Genomic DNA, 24,219 nt, shown 5'->3' with positions numbered 1-24,219 from the left:
GATATTCTTGTAGTAATAAGTTAAATATGAAGCTGTCAGAAACATTTGACAGTTTTGAATGGTTCAGAAAATGCTGGCAAATCTATAACTAAGAATTCTGTTGTTTTGATAGTAACTTATTCTTTTAATTGATTACTGCCTCTAACACTCATGAGATTAAATAGAAATCTCTTAAATACATCATTATCATCATTATTAAATTTATGAACTGGTTCTCTCTGCATCCAGGCTTGAGGACTGTATTTATTTTTCTCAGGAATTTTTTTTTTATGTTCAGTTACCACAAGGTAGAGAAGGAGACAAATGTTTAATATGGCATGGTATTACCTGTTCTTTTCTCCATCTCAAGGACAACTGGATAGAATGTGAATCAGGTTGACTCACATGACAAATCTTGACATCTAAAGATTTGAAAATGTAGGCTGGGCAATGATTTGAACATGCGTTGAATTATTTATGACATTGGAAAGCACAACTTTATTCATTATGATAACTTTACTGAAATAATCTTCTATGGGGAAAAGAATCAGGTGAATTCGTCTTATCCATAAATGTGTGATTTCGTTTCATATGCAGTAGACTATAAGGGAAAAAATTCAAAGAGACTGAGAGACAAAGGTGATTTGCAAGTTATAGGAGACTGTATCATATATATTTGAAGGGGATAAAAAATGAACTTCCAAGTCCTTATAAGCAAAAGAGGCAAGTTATATTTAATGAATACATGGTCTGATTTTGTCATAAATATGCTGAATGAGGTATAAGTCTATGAATAATCCCTGTGAGGAGGAAGGGCTATTCAAAAGGGTAAGGTATTAAAGAGGCTGGAATTATTTGTTCAGACAGAATTCAGAGGAAACAGTAGCATATGGGTAAAGAAGAGATAATTTAACTGAAAGCATGAGAGAATGGGATTTCGCTGTTTTATTAGTCAGGGGATTACAAACCATAGGCTAGGGAGAAAAAAGGGGGGATTTTATTAACAATGTTAATACTCATTCAGTTTATCCAAATGTGATTGGAAAAAGCTATAAGGTTTAATCCTGAAAATCTGGCTTTATAATGAAAACTTCACTTCATCTATAATTAGTTCATTTCAATGGTCAGTTTAGCATAATACAAAAAAAATGTTAGATGTTTTGAAGTTACAGCAAAGTATTTCTTTTAATTAATTTAAAAGGATAGTAATACCAATTCTGGGAAATCAAAAGCAGCTGATGTAACCTTTTCATTACCAGTTATCTTTCAAAACTTATTGTAGCATACTTTAGGACTATAAAAGAAAAGAAGAAAGAAATCTAACAAGCTACAGAATCTATACAAACCAGGAAAAATCAAGGGGGAATGTTTTATTTTCTATCCCCCCCCCAAAAAAAAACTTGATTTCTGATGCAAAACTGAGAAATTTTGGGGAACACTGATAGATGATTGATCAATTATTTTTGAATAAATGTTAATATAGTATAGAATATTGAAACTGCCAATTCTTACTCACTTTAATATTTGGAATATTTGCTCACAGGACACTAAGGGATTTCTACTTTTAAATTTCATAAACATTCCAATTTACAATTTATGATGCTTCAAACAAAAAAATTTGTTTTAGGTTTGATGGGAAATAAATTTTACCCATATTTCATTTTTGTTATGAAATTTCCAGAAATTTTACAGCTCTAACAGTGTATAATAGTTCGAAATCACTGAAAACAAATAAGTCAAAGAAAGACTCCTAGAACAGAACAATCCTATGACTCTGTAAAAAGCCAGCAATGATGGTGTACCTTCCAGCAAACTATTTTATAGAATTGGAACTATAATCAAGAAGACACAGACGCTGATCGGGAATTCCTGCATCTAGCAAATAATGGTTGAACTGTGAATAAGTATTACATGCCAGAATTCCAATGATCCCAGTGACCTCATATTCAAAAAATAGAGAAAAGCATAGAACCTATGTGTAGCAACTAGGGATGGGCATGAACTGGTTCATGACCCTAAATTTGTCATGAATTTATCATGAAATGAAAGCCATTTCAGCAATCCATTTTGGAGATGAAGAATGCATCAAGCACAGATGAAGAATCAGGAGAAAAACAATACTGAATATTACCCTATGTTAAAAACTCCATGCAATAGAATCAGATCAACAAACAAAGAAAAGAGATTGAATATTTTCTCCTTGTTTTTATAGTTCTCTCTTTTTATGCAAAAATAATATTCAGAATGAGAATCTACGATTTGTGGACTGAACTGGTACAATTTATCTTACTTAATTGACACCAGTTCTCATTCATGTATGAACCATGCATAAGATGCAATATGCTAAACATGGAACATAAACAATAATTTGTCCAATGATTTGAAGTGGGCCGGTTAAGAGTGTTAAGCATCCAATATCCTGCTCTGCCTTTTCCTCAGGCAAGAAAGTATAAACAGAAATGCAAGTGCTTATTTATCAGTCAAGCTAACCAACCATGCAATTGTTTAAGTTAGATGCAATAAGGCTTGGGCCATACGAAAGAATTCCATGTACTTTATAGAGTCTGCTATGGAGCATGCTTCCTCTTCCACACAAACTTCTGTTTATACAAGAGCCCATTGAAAACCATTGCTTCCACAAACAGAATTGCTAGCAGGAAGAGAAAAAGTGCTTCACGGCAAGGACTACCTAGCATCGAACACATTCATAGGACCCAAGTACTAGAAAAGAAAAAAAAAATCCTGCTATAATATTTTGTTTTTGTTTTTTTAATTTAGCATTGGGAGTCAGTCCTTTGTTTATACTCACAAAAAATTGATTACTTACTAAGTGAATTGACAAGCAAGTTCTACTTTCTGTTTCTGAAAGAGTAATCCTAAACAGAGCTAATCCATTCAAGAGCACTGACTTTAACAATTTTTGAAGGCTGCAAATCTGTTTAGGATTACCCTGTAAAAGACCAGAATGTTTGAAACAAGACTGATCAAATACGTACATGCTCATTTTTCCACAACACAAGTCAGAGGTTTGGATCCTTTGCACTAATTCCTTGTGTGCTGGTCTATGTTGTACTTCACACGTCTTCTTCCACTAAAACTTCCACTTACCTAACATCAGTGGTTTCTAATGGTCCATTGCCCAAACTGAAGTTTTGGAGGAAGAAGAAGGGCACTGTAACAGTTAGCTAGTGTGTATACAGATTGTTCACAGGATCCAAGAAAAACAGTTGGTTCTTATATGCTGCTTTTCTCTACCAGAAGGAGTCTCAAAGCAGCTTACAATCCCCTTCTCTTTCCTCTCCTCACAACAGACACCCTGTGAGGTGGGTGAGGCTGAGAGAGCCCTGATATCACTGCTGGATCAGAACAGCTTTATCAGCACAAGGGCCTATTATGCATGGCCGCCGTAATGGCGGTTGGCAAAACGCAGAGGAGGCAGGAGCAAGGCAAGCCGCAAACGCACGGGATGGAACGCAAAGGCGGCAGAACCCAGAGCAGCCACCAGCTGCGGCTGACGAGGCGGCGATGTGGAGCAAACAGGAAGGGAGGCTAGTGAGGTGCTGACCGAGGCTGGGCCGTCAAGCAGGGTGGCCATGGCACGTGCAGGCGCAGGCCCTGCCGGTGGGATCGAAGGGCACGGATGGGGAGAGAGCAAGCACACCCAGAAGCCTTGTAAACCATGGACCTCCCCAATTATGCACGCAGTCACTCCAGCACTGCTTCTAATTGCTCCCTGGTCACCCAGGAAGCTCACTTTCTTTCGTGTTTTGCTAATGCAGCTTTTTCGGGGGCATACGTCGACTCTGCGCCCGGCTGCTGCCTGCGGCGTGCATTATTGGTGATTTTAGCCGCCGCCATTCCACCTTCCCCTCCGTGCATGTGGACCTTCCCCTCTGAATATGGACCTTCCCCTCCATGCATAATAGGCCAAGGTCACGCAGCTGGCTGCATGTGGTGGAGAAGCAGGGAATCAAACCCAGCTCACCAGATTAGTAGCCGGTGCTCCTAGACCACAACACCAAGTCAGTAATATTTTCACTCAAAATCATGTATGTCAAGTGACGTGACGTGTATTCCTTAAAGCATATTCAGTTTACATAAATTACTCTGAATTTGGAATCTTTTGGAATATGGCTGCCTGAGTTGCAGAATATAAATAGACACTATCTGCATAATCAAGCAAAGAACAGAAGTTTCATTTCAGTTTAATGACTATCTTATTAGAAAAGGAAGTTTAAAAAATGGATTCTTAAGGTTCTGTCAAAGTTAATCATAGAATGGTTTACACAGCTTTTAGGCTGATACTGTTGTTAACACCTTATCTTGAGATAACAGCTCCTGGCTATAGACAGACAAAAATCAGATACCCCCTTCTTATTGATTCTTTTGCATTATTCACAGGTCACTCATGCTATCTTGGATCATTCAGCTCTGCCATTCATTACAGAAATAAAAAAAAGAGTAAGTCAGGACTCCCTGATATAGTCAAGGTTGTGTTTGTTGTCAAAATTCAAGTACTTAAAAGTTATGGGAACAGCAAAAAGTGGATGTTTCAGAGTCCCGTAATGAGCACATGGTTGCCATCAAAACAAGTAGTCCTGTAGTTGTAGTTTCACATCCTTTCCATAAGCTTAAGTTTTATATAGTATAATTAATCTCATATCCTGATATTATTGAGTGGCAGGAGGACATCTTAGGCTCAAAGAATGAAATTTAACAAGGCCACAGCTTTATTCAATGCACCTGAGAGTGTTGGCATGGCACGGGGAAGGGACCTGAAAACTGGTGGCAAGCTTACCACAACCCCTGGCCCCAGAAACCCCCAGTTGGGAAACACAGGTCCCCATGCCGCTGAGGCCTTCTCTAGAGAAGTGCCCTCCTGACGTACCGCAGAGGGTAAACACCTCCATTTGGTCCACCTCAGGTCACTTTGCAGTGTTAGGTCAGCTGTACTAAACATTACGGGGGGGGCGGGACCATGACACGGAGAGGCTATTTTGTGATAATGTCACATTATAGGAAGCGTTTGTGCTCTGAATGATTTGTAAACTTAAGCCCTAGATGCAATGGACAAGTGAGAAATTCTTCCTTAATATTGGTTATCTTGAAGCAGGCTGCCAAGAGAGGGGGACTGGGAATACAAAATACAAGAAGTCCAGGTATGTTTGCCAGGCATCCTGATATAGTGGGAAACCTCCAATTAAAAATAAACAAAAGATGCCACTGGGGCAATGGTGTGACAACATTTACAGGCAAGATCTGTTAGTGACATCAGTCCTCTCTAGGAATTGCGGGTTTCCCTCAGAATGACATCAGAGCATCAGTGCTGGTACCCCCCATTCTCTGCTAAACCCCAGACTCCTGCCACTTGCCAGGCTTTGTGTAGCTTTGCCTGGCAACTCTAGGCCCAAGCCATCTTGTGAGCCCATGGATCTGGAATCATGGTGTATCCAGTGAATAAATATCAGTTTATTTTACTTTTCATGCAGTTCTGCAGCCACTAGGGGTACAGAGAAGGCATGTACACAGTTATGCTTCCCAACCATATTCTGCATGACTGTGCAACTTCTGGAGTTTCTTCAAGCCTGAAGAATACTTCAGGGGGTTCTCAATGGTAACAAAGTTGAGAAAGGCTAGAGCCGATGAATACTTGGAGTAGAGGAATATCATCTGAAAAGGTGAGTACTGAGTAGATGAAAACTACCCGGCTTGAAACAAAAAGAAGAGGGGAATTTTTAAAAATAATTTTTAATAATTAGAAGAGGAGGCCATTTTTGACAGGAATAGTTTGGCAAGAAAGAGGTGAGAAAAGCTGCCCTTAAATAGTAGTAATGCTAATTACCAATTAAGGTATCCTTACAGTGGATACGCAGCATGGAGACCTGTGTCTCACAGCAGTTGAATGATTGATGCATCATGTAAACTCTCACACAGAGACTTTTTTTTGGGGGGGGGGATTTTGAGCTGTTTTCAAAGATTGAATGGAGGGAGCTGTTCTTCAAAGAAAGCCTTTACTTCAGGAAAGGAAACAATGGACCACAACAAGGAACTATGGCAAATGCATGGTTTTTATTGGAAAGGCAATTTTTAAAAAAATGTCACTCAATGACTGTAAGCATACTTTTCTTTTCTTTTTTTTAAGGTGCTGACAGGATTTCTATTCTTTCTTTTTGAATGCCGGCAACTGGGAACATTTCCCTCCTGTAGGAATCAATGGAGAAAAGTACATCTATCCCAAAAGGAACCCACTTTGGTGGCCTATAAAATCAAATCCGTGGTCTATTCTGATTGAAACATAGGAGATCTTTAGATGAGAAAGACTACCTTCTGTGCAAGTACATTGCCATTCTCTTTCAAAACAGTTGCCACAGACCCCTCATATTTGTTCCCCATTCAAGATAATGGTCCTGAAATTCCAAAAACACCCTCTTCCCACAGATTTGAATTTGAACCAGTACTGTCCTAACAAAACCCAGCAGTCATGGCAAACATTCCCCCTCCTGATTCCAGATACAAATTATAACAATTTTTCCTTCAGTGCTCACCCCCATATTAATTATGATGGTCAAATAGAACCTCCATGTTCAGATGCCATATACTCCTGGATGCCAGTATTTAGGGACAATTGTGTGGAGAGGCTGTTGCTGGTGGGATTCCCAAAAGAATCATCTGGACAGTATGGAGGACAGAGCACAGGACAGGTATAGAAGTTTGGGCTAGGCTGTCACCAATTTGCTGATGATACCCAGCTCTTCCTCCTGATGGACGACCACCCTGATCCCCCCCCCCCCCGAAGCACTATCCAGTTGCCTGGAAGCAGTGATGAAGCGGCTCAAGCAGTCATCTGAACCTCAACCCTTCAAAGACAGAGGTCCTGTGGCTGGGCAGGAAAGGTCCAAATGAGGAAGCATGCCTACCCAACCTAGACGGAGTGCCACTATCAGTGGCCCACTCTGCCAGGAACCTGGGCATGATTTTCAATGCTTCCCTCTCAATGGAGGCTTAGGTCATGACACTAGTGCGGCTGGCATTCTATTACCTTCGCTAAGCCAAACTTAGGTCAGAAGGTGTCCAATATGCTACTGGGGATGAGCAGACGGCTAGTACGAGTAGCGCCAGAATGAATGAAGCGGCTGGGCCAAAGCCGAAAGGACGCTCAGCTGTGGAAGTAACTGGTGGCGAAAAGACAGTCCGATGCTGTAAAGATTTTTATTCCATAGGAACCTGGAACGTCAGATCCATGAATCAAGGCAAGCTGGACATGGTCAAACAAGAAATGACAAGACTGAACATCGACATTTTAGGAATCAGTGAACTAAAATGGACAGGAATGGGTGAATTTAATTCAGATGACCATCAGGTATACTACTGTGGACAAGAATCTCGCAGAAGAAATGGAGTAGCCTTCATAATCAATAAGAGAGTAGGAAAAGCAGTCTTGGGATACAATCCCCAAAATGACAGAATGATCTCAGTTCGAATCCAAGGCAAACCATTCAACATCACAGTGATCCAGGTCTATGCCCCAACCACTGCTGCTGAAGAGGATGAAGTTGATCAGTTCTATGAAGCCCTACAACACCTTATAGAAGCAACACCAAAAAATGATGTGCTTATCATCATGGGGGATTGGAATGCTAAAGTAGGAAGCCAAAAGATAACTGGGATAACAGGCAAGTTTGGCCTTGGAGTACAAAATGAAGCAGGGCACAGGCTGGTAGAATTTTGTCAAGAGAATACAATGGTCATAGCAAACACTCTTTTCCAATAACCCAAGAGACGACTCTACACATGGACATCACCAGACGGTCAACACAGAAATCAGATTGACTATGTGCTCTGCAGCCAAAGATGGAAAAGTTCTATACAGTCAATAAAAACAAGACCAGGAGCTGATTGTGGCTCAGATCATGAGCTTCTTGTTGCAAAATTTAGGCTTAAATTGAAGAAAGTAAGGAAAAGCACTAGGCCACTCAGGTATGAACTAAATCATATCCCCGACGAATATACAGTAGAGGTGACAAATAGATTTAAGGAATTAGATCTGATAGACAGAGTGCCTGAAGAACTATGGACAGAGGTTCGCGACATTGTACAAGAGGTAGCAACTAAAACCATCCCAAAGAAAAAGAAATGCAAGAAATCAAAATGGCTGTCTGAGGAAGCTTTACAAATAGCTAAGGAGAGAAGGGAAGTGAAAGGCAAGGGAGAAAGAGAAAGATACACCCAACTGAATGCAGAATTCCAGAGAAAAGCTAGAAGAGACAAGAATGCCTTCTTAAATGAACAGTGCAAACAAATAGAAGAAAACAATAGAATGGGGAGGACCAGAGATATTTTCAAGAAAATTGGAGATATGAAGAGAACGTTTCATGCAAAGATGGGTATGATAAGGGACCAAAATGGTAGAGACCTCACAGAAGCAGAAGAGATTAAACAAAGGTGGCAAAATTATACAGAACAACTATACAAGAGCGAGCTTAACATCCCTGATGACCACAATGGGGTAGTTACTGACCTGGAGCCAGACATCCTGGAATGTGAAGTCAAATGGGCCTTCGGAAGTCTGAGCAACAATAAAGCTAGTGGTGGTAACAGCATTCCAGTTGAACTATTCAAAATCTTAAAGGATGATGCAGTAAAAGTGCTACACTCAATATGCCAGCAAATTTGGAAAACTCAACAATGGCCACAGGATTGGAAAAGGTCAGTTTACATTCCAATCCCAAAGAAGGGCAATGCCAAAGAATGTTCAAACTACCGCACCATTGCACTCATTTCTCATGATAGCAAAGTTATGCTCAAAATCCTACAAGCTAGGCTCCAGCAATATGTTGACCGAGAACTTCCAGAAGTACAGGCCGGATTTCGAAGAGGCAGAGGAACTAGAGATCAAATTGCCAACATACGCTGGATCATGGAGAAAGCTAGGGAGTTCCAGAAGAACATCTACTTCTGCTTCATTGACTATGCTAAAGCCTTTGATTGTGTGGAGCACAACAAATTGTGGCAAGTTCTTAAAGAGATGGGAATACCAGAGCATCTTATTTGTCTCTTGAGAAATTTATATGCAGGTCAAGAAGCAACAGTGAGAACTGAACATGGAATCACTGATTGGTTCAAAATTGAGAAAGGAGTTCGGCAAGGCTGTATACTGTTGCCTTGCCTATTTAACTTGTATGCGGAGCACATCATGAGAAAGGCGGGATTAGAGGAGTCACAGATTAGGATCAAGATTGCAGGGAGAAATATCAACAACCTCAGATATGCAGATGATACCAGTCTAATGGCAGAAAGTGAAGAGGAACTAAAGAGCCTGTTGATGCGGGTGAAGGAGGAGAGTGCAAAAGTTGGCTTGGAACTCAACATCAAGAAAACAAAGATCATGGCATCCGGCCCTCTCAATTCCTGGCAAATAGATGGGGAAGAAATGGAGATAGTGACAGATTTTATTTTCCTGGGCTCCAAGATCACTGCAGATGGGGACTGCAGCAAAGAAATTAAAAGACGCTTGCTCCTGGGGAGGAAAGCTATGGCAAATCTAGACAGCATCCTAAAAAGCCGAGACATCACCCTGCCAACAAAAGTGCGTTTAGTCAAGGCTACGGTCTTCCCAGTTGCAATGTATGGCTGCGAAAGTTGGACCATAAGGAAGGCCGAGCGTCAAAGTATTGAGCCTTTTGAACTCTGGTGCTGGAGAAGACTCTTGCGAGTCCCTTGGACTGCAAGGCGAACAAACCGGTCAGTCCTAGAGGAGATCAGCCCTGACTGCACTTTAGAAGGCTGAAGATGAAACTCAAATACTTTGGCCACCTCATGAGAAGGAAGGACTCCCTGGAGAAGAGCCTAATGCTGGGAGTGATCGAGGGAAAAAGAAGAAGGGGACGACAGAGAATGAGGTGACTGGATGGAGTCACTGAAGCAGTAGGTGCAAACTTAAATGGACTCCGGGGAATGGTAGAGGACAGGAAGGCCTGGAGGATCATTGTCCATGGGGTCGCGATGGGTCAGACGCGACTTCACACATAACAACAACAAAAGCCAAACTATTAGCACCCTGCTTGTGATCCACATGACACTCACCTCCAGACTGGACTTCTGCAACTCACTCTACGCAGGCCTGCTCTTAACCTCGACCCGGAAGCTACAGCTAGTCCAGAATGCAGCAGCCAGGGTCCTCAAAGCAACACCATGGAGGTCCCACATCCAGCCCATCCACCAACAGCTGTGCTGGCTTGCAGTCAAATTATGGATCAGGCTTAAGGTTCTGGTAATCGCCTTTAAGGTCATACACAGTCTGCATATCAATAAACATATCACATAACCAGCTATGCTTGTTCCCACAGCCACGTGTGAACAAATTATCTGATAGTCTGCGGCTGACTCTTGCTAAAAGACAAAGTCTAACATGGTCACAGTAACAGAAAGCCAAGTGATTTGTTTTGTTAGGATATTAATTTTGAAGGTTATATAACATTTTAATTTTTTTCCAGGGGCCCATGGTGGTTCCAGCAGCCCTGGTCTTGAGCATACCTAAGTGACTTTGAACCTGCACATTTGTCACTTGGTGCTTGCAAGAATCCAGTTGCTTTTGACCAGCCGAGTACTAAATCATAGTTACTGGCAGTATGCTACAGGCTCATGGTAATTCATGTCATTACACAGGCTGGCCTGTACAAAATATGAAATGGTTGCTCTCATTCCCAGACAGATGCTTCTTTAAAAAACCCATATATATATGGGAACTTCCTTAGCAGCAGCATCTATTTGAGAAACAACTGATTTCCACAGTAACACCAACCATCAAGGGGCATAAAGGTAGAGTCGCTTACAAATGTAGCCATCCAACAAGAGGGTTTGATGTTCCATAGATATGGTGCTATGATATGGTGCATAGATATGGTGCTATGGTTAGTATGGCCAACTAAAGCATGGGAAACCTCAGTTCAGATCCCCACAGTGACATGAGTCTTCTGAGTGACTTCTGTCTCTCAGCCTCAAACGTCTAATGAGATTCTTCTGAGGACAGAACAGGGGAAGGAAGAACTATATGGGACGCTCTGAGTTCCCTGTAGGAAGAGCAAGCAAAAAATGTACCAAATGGACTGATCCCCAAAAATGGAGAAGAGCTGGGAGGGGGGGGGGTTGTACCCCATTTTTTAATACCCAAAGGAGTCTCAAAGTGGCTTACAATTGCCTACAATTGCCTCAGGCGAGGCTGAGAGAACTCTGAAAGAGCACGGTGACTGGCCCAAGGTCACCTAGTTGGCTGAAAGTGGAGGAACAGGGAATCAAACCCTGTTCTCCAGATGTATAGGCCTCTGCTCCTAACCACTACACCAAGCTAGCTCCTGGGTGATGGAATTATTTATTAATCTGCACAATACTTTGTAATCATGTAGCCTAATATGAATAGAAGAAAAATTGCACTTAAGACTAAGGTACACTCCATGGGTAAAAGTTTGGGGTATTCTTTCTACCCCCTGCAGTCATTGCAAACTCCAGGAAATTTGATTCATGGGATCATGGGGCCTGTGTGAACTACTGAGGAGGGGAAATTATTGGGGCTGATTAGGATCTGAGACCCAGGTTCAAATCCCCATTCTGCTGGGGAATCTTACTGAGTGATTTTGGTCCAGTTACTCTCTCAATCCACTCTCTCTTAATCTATGTTAAAAGGTTGTTGGATGGATAATATGGAAAGGGGAGAACAATATTGTAACATCTAATAAGAGGGGAAAAGCACCTCTTCCTCCCTTTTCCCCAAGCAACCATTGTACTGATGCAAGAGATGGAAGGAAAATTTTTTGCCCCTTCCCCTTCCTCAATAGAACTCCCCAATTTGTGTGTCTATCAATTCTCAAAGGTTCCACAGTCCCAGGGATCATCTGTCACAGGATGGGAAGGGCTGCTAAAAGAAGGGGAATACAAGAAAGATCCATGACTCTGATCCTTTATGCACGGCGGCTGCTACATCGGGTGACCACCGTGCTGTTCCCTGTGAACGCACAGGGGTGGGGTGTGTGGGTCTGCCATGGTGTAGCATGCGCACGCACAATTTGCACCAGGGCCAGGACGCCCAGGATGCTGTCAGGCAGTGTGTGGCAGTGACCAGGGGGGAGGTGGGAAGGAGCCAGGGGAGTGAGGGGCTCGGTCCCCCTCCACACACTATGGCGGGGCAGGGGGATGCCCCTGCCGGCTCCGCGGCTTCACGGAGCCCACAGGGACGTGTGGTTTCCCTACCATAGGTCGGGGCTGGGTGAGCCAAAAGGCCCGGTGCTGGCAATTATGCACAGTGCTGGCCCACCCCAGCCCCTCCAGGCACCCGTAGTAAATAGGAAGCTGCGGAAGTTGCCGTGTTTCCATAACATGAGCCTTCCATGGCCCTGGGCCGGGCCATGCCCACGCTGGCGGTGGGGGCTTGCATAATCGGGGATTTTCCTCGATGCCCTGTCACCACCAGCATGGGCATTCTGGCCTGTGCATAATGATTCTCTCAGTGCCTACTTCTTAAGGATAATGGGATTCATACCAAGATCTGTAGTCAATAACCATCTGAAAGTTTGGCATACCAGCAATATTTAGTGTTTTAACAAAGCAGGGTTGTTGGATAGGTTTCTCTATTTTTCATTATCTGATATTTGATAGTGATGAACTTCATATACAGATTTCAGACATAGACACGTGCATAGGAATCTTCCTGGAGTCTGGGCTGAAAGAGGAGGCTTGCAGAAATACTTCCAAAACAGTCACATAGCGCCACTGAAAGCTGAAGCCGAGATAACCACCTTTTGCTGATGAAAACACATTGTGGCTGTGTTGCCTTCCTGCTCAGCATTCTCAATGGGCAGTTTTGATGTAGTCTCTTCAGTCAGTGGACTGCCTGAATCTCTCTCTCTCTCTCTCTCTCTCTCTCTCTCTCTCTCTCTCACACACACACACACACACACACACACACACACACACACACACACACACACTTTCATTCTTCCTGATGCAAGACTTAGAAAACTAAACAAATATTTGGGAGACTAGTGAATGGATAGATCTCTCTTTTAGCTGACCACTAATAGAGACTTTGCAAGCAAAGTGATAAACGTCTATTTTAAAAAGCAAACACAGATTAAAAACTGTAGGGTATTTTTCTTTAAATCACCTGAAGCCAGTTTTCCCCAAATCCCATGCATCTTTCTCTCCTCCCCAAGCACCTCTGGAACCCCCTTTTACAATTACACACAGGCAGCACTTCAGTATGGTTATTGCTGGTTGCTGGTATCACTGGATTGCTCTCGCAGCATCAAAAGTTGTAACTCACAAAATGCCCCTTGCATGATAACATACCATGCTAAGATTCTCTTCTGAAGCCCAATACTCTTTGCTCCCACTTTTGAACATGGGGCACAAATGGTAAGCCATGTCAGGCATTTATCAGTGGTGGCCCCTTGTCCTTGGAATGCACTTCCCTACGAGGCTGTCCTGGCACCTACAGTTCTGTTTATCCAGCCTTTCAACTATGGGTTTTTAAATTTTCATTTTCATTTTCATTTATTTTATTTCCATTCCCTTGGGGGCACAGGACAGGTCACAACAATAATATGGTCTGCTTCTGGCCTGAGGATCATTTTATCAATATCACTTTAGCAGGAATCACTGTTCTCTCAGCATACAAAAAAAGTTACAACTCACAGTTACCCTCTTACTTGAGAACACACCATGCTACGTTGTCTCCTGAAGCCCTGTTTCTCTGTTCTCCACTTTCAGGCATGGCTTTACCAATGTTGGCATTTTGCCTTTGGAGTGTCCTCCCCCATGAGGGTCACCTGGCACCTACCTTTCCTTTAAGCACAAGGTTAAAATATTATTTTTAATCCAACCTCTAAACTAAGGTGTGTGTGTGTGTGTGTTCTGAGGTATATGTTCTAAGGCAGGCATTTGCTGGCAGGGGCTCATGGGAATTGTAGTCCATGGACATCTGAAGGACCACAGGTTGACTTCCCCTGTTCTAAGGAACAGCCTATCTGAATCATTTTAGGTGGCTCAGTGTGCATTTTATGACTTGATTTTTAAAAGTTCTGATTTACTGTTTGAGCTGTTTGCTGCCTTCACCAGGTGACTGTAGAGACAGCCTCTACATTTCCCCAAACAAACAGATTATGCATCTGAAAGGCATGCTCCTTTCGGGCAACAGAAGTCTGAAACCTCCCAAGACGTTCCAAAACAGCCCCACCCCCATTGCTTGAGTTAAATCCTTTAAACGTACAATATAGACAACTGGCGCCATTTCCCTTCAGAGCGAGTTTCTTGAGCCATAAGCTTTCAAACTTTTCATCTCACACCACAGGGTCTGCAGCCGGCTGGCACATCACAGAAATGGAAGGACTAAAACACAACTGAGATACACCGAGCTGTAGGTGAGAAACTCAAAAGTTCAATGCAGCGTTGCAATATTTATCTCGTATGTATTTTTTTTAAGTCATCTACTCCTTACTCTCTCATGAGAGAGGAACTTCCCTCTCAACATCTACTGCTAGGAAAAGATGTTAAGTGTTTTGCAGAGACTGAAACCTTTGGAAAACACAAGGAGCCACCAGCGCTCTTCTTTCCCTTGTTAACATGCAGTGTCAAGCCATGTGCAAGTGTCAAAATTAGCACAGTCATCCTCTGTATTGCCCATTAACTGCAGCACACATTTAAAAAAAAAATGCTGTCATCAGACATTCAGAAATATGCCTGCGCTAGAGTCTAGCTAACAGAACAGTTTCTTGCCGTCTTTTCCTCTCATGTGGACCCCCATTCAATGCATACAACAAAGAACGTCTTCCTTTGCAAACATATAATGAGCACCAGCAACTCCAGCAGATAAAGCATCCGTTGAGGGACAGCAAGGTTCCATTTTTCTGCTGTATCTCATATGCTAATCCAAATTGCTACCGGGTTGAGGGGGGGGGGAGAGAGAGAGAGAGAGATACAAAGAAGAAATGCAGCTGTTGCCCCAGTGTTATTCGCATCGCAACAGACAGACCAATTTTGTACTTACAGATTGCAACAGCCCAAACGTCTCGGGATCTTTACGGTTTTCTGCCGAACAGTTACATCGCTCTCAGCAAGCCACGCTGCTCATCCAGGCAAAACCGAACCGTGCAGAATGTCTATGCAGCTGGGAGATAATGGAACTCTCTTCCCAGCTGGGACTACGAGCCCTTTATCCGCTGAGCATTCCCTGCCTCTTCTCTGGCATTAACTGTGAAATACATGGCTTTCCCACAGCATTCGTGACGAGGACCCACACAAATTAGCACACATGCACAAATACACAGTCAAAGCTTGCAAGCGTATGTACACAGAGATCCTGCCTGTTTTAAAATGACTTCTTTACTTTGCTTTATTTATGTGATACAAGAAAAGAGCAAGGGGGGGGGGGAGAGAGAGAGATGTTGCACCCTTCACATGATAGATTAAATATTCTCTTACCATGTTTTTTTTTTCCTCCTTCACACAGCTGTGAGCTCCTGCCAGGTATTAAAAGCCCACTTCTCTTCCCAAAATCTGGGTCACTAACCAGCACATTAGATTTATAACAGGAATGTAATGATTTCATTTGGTCCCTGTTACTATAAGTGCACACTTCACTATATAGTTAGGTTTGTTTGACATTCTTCTAAAATGAGACGATGTTCTGACTCGGGTTACCATCATTAAATATTTAAATAACCTTATCACGGTGTGCATTTTTAAAAAGTAAATGTTCTTTATATCTCCCCCCCACACACACACACACAAAGAACTATACCACAAAATAGTCACTCATATTGTCCAAGGAGAACATCCTACATTTTCATTGTCATTTTTTCCACTTTCAAAAATCAAAATGCAATGGGACTTAGTCGGATGCAAAGTGTGTAGCTATGTGCACCATTGCCCTTTGTCGGTTACTTCATGAATCTTGGCGAAATCTCCCCCCCCCCCCCCCCCATTTTTCTCATGGTTCCAACTTTTCCACATAGTTCCTGCTGTATGTATTCGATGCTTCTCATTGGCTCAATCAACCAGTTCTAGACTTCAAACATTGTTTGGAATTGTCTAAATTGAATTGTCTAAAATATCCATATTATGTTTTACTTATGTTTTAAAATATGTATATTACACATGAATCTCCTTACACTGAATCAGGCAACTCTCTGCATATGTTCCCCTGAGAGCACTTCATAACAACCAGCTAAGGATCCCTGTCTCCTGCCTGGTGAATGTGCTCCACAGTGAAATCAGGGCCCTGACAGAACTTGGTTGAGAACCAAGGTCGCACTCTTACCATCTAAATATCCCCCCACCTAATCTCCCACCTGAGCCATTCCCATCTATGTCAGGCTAATAATTTAATTTCCATCTACTGTACCTTCAGGCCCGCGAGGGTGTTATTTGACGGAACGACTGATTAATTTTATAGATTAATTTTTTAGGATTTTAATGTTTTATTGTATGAAGATTTATTTCCACTTGTCGTAAGTCTCCCTGAGGCCTTTTGAGGAGAGAGGTGACTCAGAAATCCAAGAAATAATGACAGAGCTCTTCCACTGGGCTTACGGTTGAGGCTAAACAAATAGTTGGAAGTCAGCCATAACAATAAATTGGGCCACCCCCTACATTACCCATAAACCCCTTCCTTCAACTCCCACCTCATTGTGACATTCTATGCCAGTGAAGTTACCATCGTTTAAATTACTGTATTAACTACTGGTTGCTGATAGATGCTTAATTTACGGTTTTATTGTTCTTGAAAATATTTTATAGTTATTGATGATGTATAAATTGTATTGTTTTTCATAAATTTTATTGTTATTGTTGACACACATTGTTGTCCACTGCCCCAAGACAGCAATTCCAAGAGGGGCAGTATATAAATTGATAAATAATAACTAGTCCATCAAAGTCTACAGTCTATTCAAACTCTCAGTGGCTTTCCAGGGACTCTGGCTGACACAGACACAGTTTCCTCAGAAAAGTTTTTCATTGGTTACTCTACAATCCCTGCATTTGACTCAGGTCTACTGACCACATACACAACACTCATCTTGAAAGTATGGACGCTGCCAGCTAAACAGTGACTTGCATCATGCCCAAATGCCCTGGATATGTGACCAGTTGCCTTGCAGTCACATTCCCAGTGGAGTTGGCAAAATGAGAATGTTGTGGAGTTAAGGGCCATGCAATAAAAGGAAGGTTATGGTGAAGTGAGACCACATAGCTGGGATTGGCCATATGTTGCAATCATCTTCCCAACAGGAGAAATTAAGGGTTGTTATGCCTGAAGAAAAGGATTTTCCCACATCCCAGATCCAAAATGTTCTATATCAGACTTATGCAAGGCTCTGCCATGCAGCTGATATTGGGAGGGACTGGTGCTGGAGACTTAGATCTGTGATTGACTATGACCTCCCTGAAAGGATTGGCCATGCACTCATATCTTCATCACACAGAGCTGGAAGAGACCACAAAGGGCCATCCAGCCCATCCAGTGTGTGATTTTTAAGTCCCCTGCCTTCTCAGGAACTTAAAAATCACATACTCCTAACAAGGGCTCATACAATCTCCTCCTAAAAACCTCCAGTGACAGAGGCTAAGAATGGCTTCTTACTTGTACCAAACTCACTCCTGGATGTCTTGTAAAGAGGCATTGTCATAGCACATTACCTCACTCCAGATATCCCTTTCTCCATTGGTCCAACTAAGCCCAGCCTGAGCCTTCTGACAGGTTATATAAAGCCAGCTCATTCTGGCAAACAATATAGCTGTGGATGAACAGAGAACTTTAATATTTTTTTTCCTTTTAGTAGGTGATGCCTTTACAATATTAGATTTGAATCCTTTTTTTGTTTTAAATACTGGCGATTGCTTTGGGATTGCTTAGAGTAGGTTGAAAAAATGAATATCTCATTCCAATAAATAAATAAATAACCGCCTGAATGTTGATGAGGTTTCAGGCTTGCCCTGTTTTCTTTGTTCTCCTCCTCCAAAAAGCAAGGTGACGGCCAACTGACAAAAGGATGCCTTTCTTTTACAAAAGACGTAATTTGTATTCACAGAGGAAGGAGACAGAAAATGGCAGTTTAGAGAACACTTGTGCCAAAAGAAAGGCACTGTTTTGAGCCCATTGGCGCACCAGACATTTTAATGTAATCCCAATGTAAATCCATTAGTCCATAATAGGATTAATTGCATGCCTGTCTGAACAATGAAATTTAGAGAAGAAATGGCGGGCTGGTAACAAAAGATGCACGTGTGCCTTTTAGACCCCCAATTACATACTGATAAATACAAGGCAGAAAAGATTTGGTCTTTTGTAAGCAAAGGAGATTTGTTCATTAAAATAAAGGATATATGTCAAAACTATAGAATGAGACAGTATTTAAGTGTCTAATACAGACCTCAGTGTGCTGTGGAGATAGTTGTTTATATAGGTGCAGATCTAGAGATATAGTCATTGTCTGTGTCTCCTGTAACTTGATGGGACCTTTGTGGTACAGTTTAGAACACAGATGAATAAACTACAATAGTTTCTGGTATATAGGGTTCTGCAGAGCCAAAAACCCTGCGTGGAGGGTGTTTTCACATGTAACTCCTTTCCATCAACTCCAGTTAAGGGATGTTACGCATGGCAGGATCCCTGCCTTATGCCTTGGCACACTGTATTCCTTAACCAATAGCGCAGCGCGACAGTCTAGACTTGGGAGCAAGCTAGACACAGGACAGACCAAGTCACTCTGGCAGGGCAATGTCAGAGCAGACTCCATCTTAGGAACCAGGACAAGCCCAGGCTTGTTCTCAGCTACTGGTTTGGAAATCCAGGTCCCTCCATGCCCTACTCTCGACCCCCCCCACACACCCCATTGTACTACTGAAAGTGATTTGGTTCTAGCCAGGATGCCCTAGGGACTCTGGGCATATCTCTTTGTCTCTTACCTTAAGCCTGTCTGCCAGGGGAATCTCTTCCTCAAACCCTTATAGATACACAGTAGCCATCCGGCTTATTGTCTAGAGCCATTAACACACATCTCCGGTCTGACAAGAATATGCAGTGACCCTTGAAAGACCCCATCACCTGCATACTGCACGTACACCCACGTGCACCCCTCATGTCCACACGCACACTGCCCATGCCCCAGTCTTAGGTCCCCTCCCCTTTGGGACCCCATAAAAATAGTGGCCCGAGACCGTCACTTGGAGTTTTTCCACCTTGGGACCCTTGGAAATCTCCCTTCACGCAGGACGTGTCGCTGCTCTCTTGCCTCTCTGCTCGACGGAAGGTAACTATACTGAACCTCTTTTCCCCACTCTATTACTTTCTCTATCCAACTGTATGTTAGTGTGTTAGTGTATTTTATGCTTTTTATTATTTTTCTTACTTTAATAAAGACTGTTATTTTTGCAACATATTAACTAGTCCACCCTGAGTCCTTTCACAGGTTGAATCTACCTCGTATACATTGGTAACGATCCGATAACGCTAAGTTACCCCCCTCTCGCAGCATTTTGGGCTAATATTCCCCACAAGCTCAAAGATACGTGTTTTAGGACACGTGTTCACGCAATTTGGGTAACAGGGAATACATTCATTTGCATTAGTAATAGACCACCTTTCTCACTTGTAATCAATACAATCAAGAACGTGGGACATTTAGTAAGCAATGGAATAGGATTTGGGTTAAGGTTCCAACCAGAAGCCTAAAAAACAGAATTTAAACAAAGCACGTGTTAAATAAATGACACAGGGATTATACAACAAGAGCCAACCGACAGCAAAGTAGTACTACTACTACTAGTAGAAGTTGTTTTTATACCCTGTTTTTCACCATCTGAAGGAGTCTCAAATCACTTCCCTTCCTCGTCCCTCAACAGACAATATTTGAGGTAGGTGGGGCTGAGAGAGCTCTGATACAACAGCAACTGACCCAAGGCCACGCAGCTGACTTTTGGTGGGGTTGGGAATCAAACCTGGATCTCCAGATTAAAATCCACCACACTTAACCACTACAATAAACTGGATCTCAGTAGTACATACCAAAGTCCCCAATAATTTATCCAAGACATTTTTAACAGTGCTACCCTATTGCCAGCACAGAAAAGCCATCTTGAATAATTAAGTTTTGCATAGTTTGCAGAAATCCAGAAAGTAAGAGCCTCCTTGACCTCCTCAGGCCAGCCGTTCCACAAGGCAGGGGATACAATGGAGAAGGCACATTTACAGACAGTTATTGACTTTGCCCATTTGTAGATAATAATTCCATTCCTTCACATCAACTCTACTTGATGGAATAAATTATGGGGCCTGAGTTGGTTAATGAATAAGGGTGATGGGTATTTAGTTATGCCTTCAGCCCACTAGATGCCCATCCAGTATCAAATACTCCTTCTCCATTCTGTTACATCTTTATCCTTCCTTCCACACACCTCATGCACGGAAATGGGCAATGGCATGGACAGCCTGAAGTCTGACTTCAAATTGATCTTCATGGGGTGACCCTGGGAAAGCCATTCTTTCTGATTCTGTGTTTACTATCTAAAGTATAGTCTACTTTATAGAGTTGTTCTTATATCAGATATGTTAGACTCAAAGGCGTAAGAGCATTTTTTTAAAAGATGTGAATTATTGATGAAAATCATAATGGGCTCTCTTGATCATAGTGTGCTTATGAGATTCCTCTTTAGCAACCATTTTAACAAGGCTCTGAAACCAGGAAGTCTCCTTGTTCCTTTGCTTATGGTAAGCCATATTTCCCACTAGTATCCACTACAGCTATTTTATTGTTCGGGAATGAGAATATGTTGCTCCAGTATACCATTTGCCACAGTACCTGCTTTCTGTGACAGCTCTTTGAATTCCTATTATCTGAACTCTGAAGTACTGTCCAAAAGAAGAAGTAAACCTTATGAGGAAGATAAGTATCAGCATACTGTATGCAAAAATATTTAAGGCTGGGCTGCAAATATGTTGGTAATTATCTTTCTTTTGAGAAAAAAAGCCTACAATAAACTCAGACTTTGACTTCTTTAAGTTTACTAACCATTTGGAAAATGTATACTATGCATATACTTACTTTGCCTATTAATTTAGACAACCTACTCAAAGGACCCTAGATTTTTTTAACATTAACTCCATTTGGATCCAAAGATAGTACAGTGACATAGAAAGTGTATTGGTGTGGGAAAGTTAGATTGGCTGAGATGTGTGGCAACAAGAAAGAGGAAACAAAGGGGAGCTTAGGAGAGGAGACCAATGAGGAGGTTAAAAAAAGAGATGACAGATTGAAGAAGATAAATGTGAGGTGGCTTGATATGCAACTCAAATTTTGGGGAGGAAGATGTAGAGCTTCAAAGCCTTAAACCAAGCTGGAAAATGGTGGGTATTGCCATAACCACTATAGCTGTAAGTTGTGATCTTGGATATCGGTAGCATTTGGAAGTGGGGTGATAAGCAGAGAAATGTTCAATATGCCCAGGCCCCAGAAGGCATAATGGTATTGTACAGATTTCATATCCATTTGGTCCCTGGCTGAACAAATACCACTTCCCTGGTAAGTGTTAATTTCTGCTGGTCTGATACTGAAGTAATTTTCTAACATGCTTGTTTGCACATAATGAGAGATGGAATAATGAAATCTGCAAGAATAAGAAGACCAAAAATGTAGATATGATAAATAATGAATCAAAACGAACTTTTATTGTGCCAGGTTTTGTGTTTCTTTCAAGTATACTGCTAGAATATCTGAAGAGTACCCTAGAAGTTTATATGAAAAGTGTTTGACATATTTTGCAAAAGAAGTGTTATATAACTAGCCATATTATTTCTAGGTCAACTTTATTAAATTGTGATTTTAGATGGTTCTTCTACCACTTTATTGTAGTAGGTCATAACACATTAACTTCTAAATAGTGATATTAAAGTCAATTGGACTACTGTAGGGTAATGAGAAGACTGGAGACTGCAATAGGACTATGCATCTGGAAATTCCCAAACTGAAAATATACATGAAATTCATTGTTTGAGGATTTTGCCACCATTTCGAGAACAATAAACACCTATCTAGGAGGTATTACAAAAAAAGTGCCCTGGGGAAAAACAAATCCGTATCATTTTACATGTTCAGGTGCTTGCCATCGTCACCAGCAGCAACAAATCACTTGTTTTATTAGAAACACACATGTCCAAGACATGTGTCTCTGAGCACTGGGGAATTGCTTTGTGAGAGGTTTGGTAACGTAGCGAATGGACCGTTTGACAATGTTTACGAGGTGATTACACCCTTTAGAACTCAAGGCAGACAACAAGTAGTTATAGTAAAATAATAAAAAGAAATATACATATATCTGGCACTAACAGTCAAGCCGATAGGAATTCAAAGAGGGAAAATGGTTGCAGTAGGTATATCTATCATTCCTGGAGAGCAGAGAGGCAGAGAGCAACATGACCAGCCAGCAGTGTGATGAGTGTTCCAAATGGGTCCCAAATCAGAAGAAGAAGAAGAAGAGTTGGTTCTTATATGCCGCTTTTCCCTACCCGAAGGAGGCTCAAAGCGGCTTACAGTCGCCTTCCCATTCCTCTCCCCACAACAGACACCCTGTGGGGTGGGTGAGGCTGAGAGAGCCCTGATATCACTGCTCGGTCAGAACAGTTTTATCAGTGCTGTGGTGAGCCCAAGGTCACCCAGCTGGCTGCATGTGGAGGAGTGCAGAATCGAACCCGGCATGCCAGATTAGAAGTCCGCACTCCTAACCACTACACCATAGTGGCTTGCCAAAGTCAGAGTTTTTATATGTTTTGGGGAAAAGGGGGTCATGCTCAACTCATAATGGGGTGTGTGTGTGATAGGGACATGGTGGGTGCATAATGGAATTTTCCATAGAAAGGAAGTTGGGAAATGGCCTAGCCAGATCTGGAGATGGACATTAATGGGTCTACACAAAAGGAGCTATCACATCAATGGGTCTAGCTATGGAGGTGGGAGAAGTGATTTATCCTGGCAGATTGGCTTGGAGGGAGACAGAGGTGTGAGACAAAGATGCTTGCCTAGAAGTTTCAAGTTAAGAATAATCCCAGAATTCCCTCCTCCCAAATCTGAACCAGTAGTGTTCTATCCCCAAATCAGGAATAAACAGCAAAGATGGCCTTCCCAAATCCTGGATCCAAAATTATAACAAAAAATATCTCAGACCACACCCCTACTATGTAATGTTTTTTTAAGGAACTTCAGAAATGTGAAGCTCAGGGATGAGAGAATATTTCTACTATATTCATTTATGTTTTGTCAGAGGTTTTAATTATCCATTTTCCAGTATTGGTTTTGTAGAACTGGTTACGCTGTGTTTACATACTGCACAGATTCTATATATAACACATACAGCATTTATATGTACAATTTATATTATGTGTGTTTCTCCATGTGTGCCCTTTTTTGCATGCCTGTAAGTAATGAAACACTGATCTCTAGAGGAAGGTTATTTCTGCAGGGAGGCTGGGTTAGTAGTTGCCCAGCAAGAGGAAAAGAGAAGGAAGGTGGAAGGTGGAAAGAGAGAGAGAAAGAGAGAGAGAGAGAGAGAGAGAGAGAGAGAGAGCGAGAAGTAACTGAGGTGTTTTTCTCCCAAGGAAGTGGAGACTTTCTGAAGAAAATGGGGGAAGCCCTGTGGAGATGGGATTGCAAGATTAGCTGGGAAGACACCAAGGGCATACAGAAACATCAAGTAGTCAGTCTCAACTAAAAATAAAATCTCAAAAAAAAATCTTTTAAAAAGAATTTGCTGTGTTTCTCTTTTAAAATCAGCAGCAGAAGCAACAGACAATTGGTGGGCTGTGATAGGAGAACAGAGGAGCAGGCTATCCCAGAAGGAGGCCATAAAATCCAGCAAGGCCCTTCCAGTGGAGGGCAGGCTGCAGAATGAGGCAAAGAGGGGTTGTGCAAGGGGGGTGAAGTGGCTGTGTGTGCTCTACCAGCTGCAGAGGCTGCCTGGCCACCAATTTCCCCACTGCCAGGTCCCTGCAAGCCTTGTGTTGCCACCCTCCTGCTTGGCTGACCCTCCCTGAGCCTTGCCACATGTTCATAGCTCCTCAGCTAGAAGCCCCTCCCTCCAGGATTCCCCTTCCCTCTGTCAAGTTCATCTGTCACCACCCCTCTTCTCTTAATTCTTTCCCCTGCTCTCCAAAAGTGCCCAGCCTGATCCAATGGCCGCCTCCTCCTCCTCTCAGGACAG

At 42.2% G+C, this 24,219-nt stretch overlaps 1 protein-coding gene across 1 annotated transcript in view; it reads right to left on the bottom strand.

Annotated features, from left to right (window-relative positions):
- Positions 1 to 15,329, bottom strand: part of CNTN6 (contactin 6) — a 254,480-nt gene extending 239,151 nt beyond the window's left edge. Inside the window, 1 exon segment of the mRNA XM_077325221.1 lies at positions 15,017 to 15,329. The gene's annotated coding sequence lies outside the window, so the exon portion shown is untranslated.
- Between the last annotated feature and the right edge of the window lie 8,890 nt (positions 15,330 to 24,219).

The sequence above is a fragment of the Paroedura picta genome, chromosome 3, assembly GCF_049243985.1.
Source record: "Paroedura picta isolate Pp20150507F chromosome 3, Ppicta_v3.0, whole genome shotgun sequence".
Classification (NCBI taxonomy): domain Eukaryota; kingdom Metazoa; phylum Chordata; class Lepidosauria; order Squamata; family Gekkonidae; genus Paroedura; species Paroedura picta.
The sequence above is the reverse complement of the archived record's forward strand: the minus strand, read 5'-3'. Positions and strand labels throughout refer to the sequence as shown.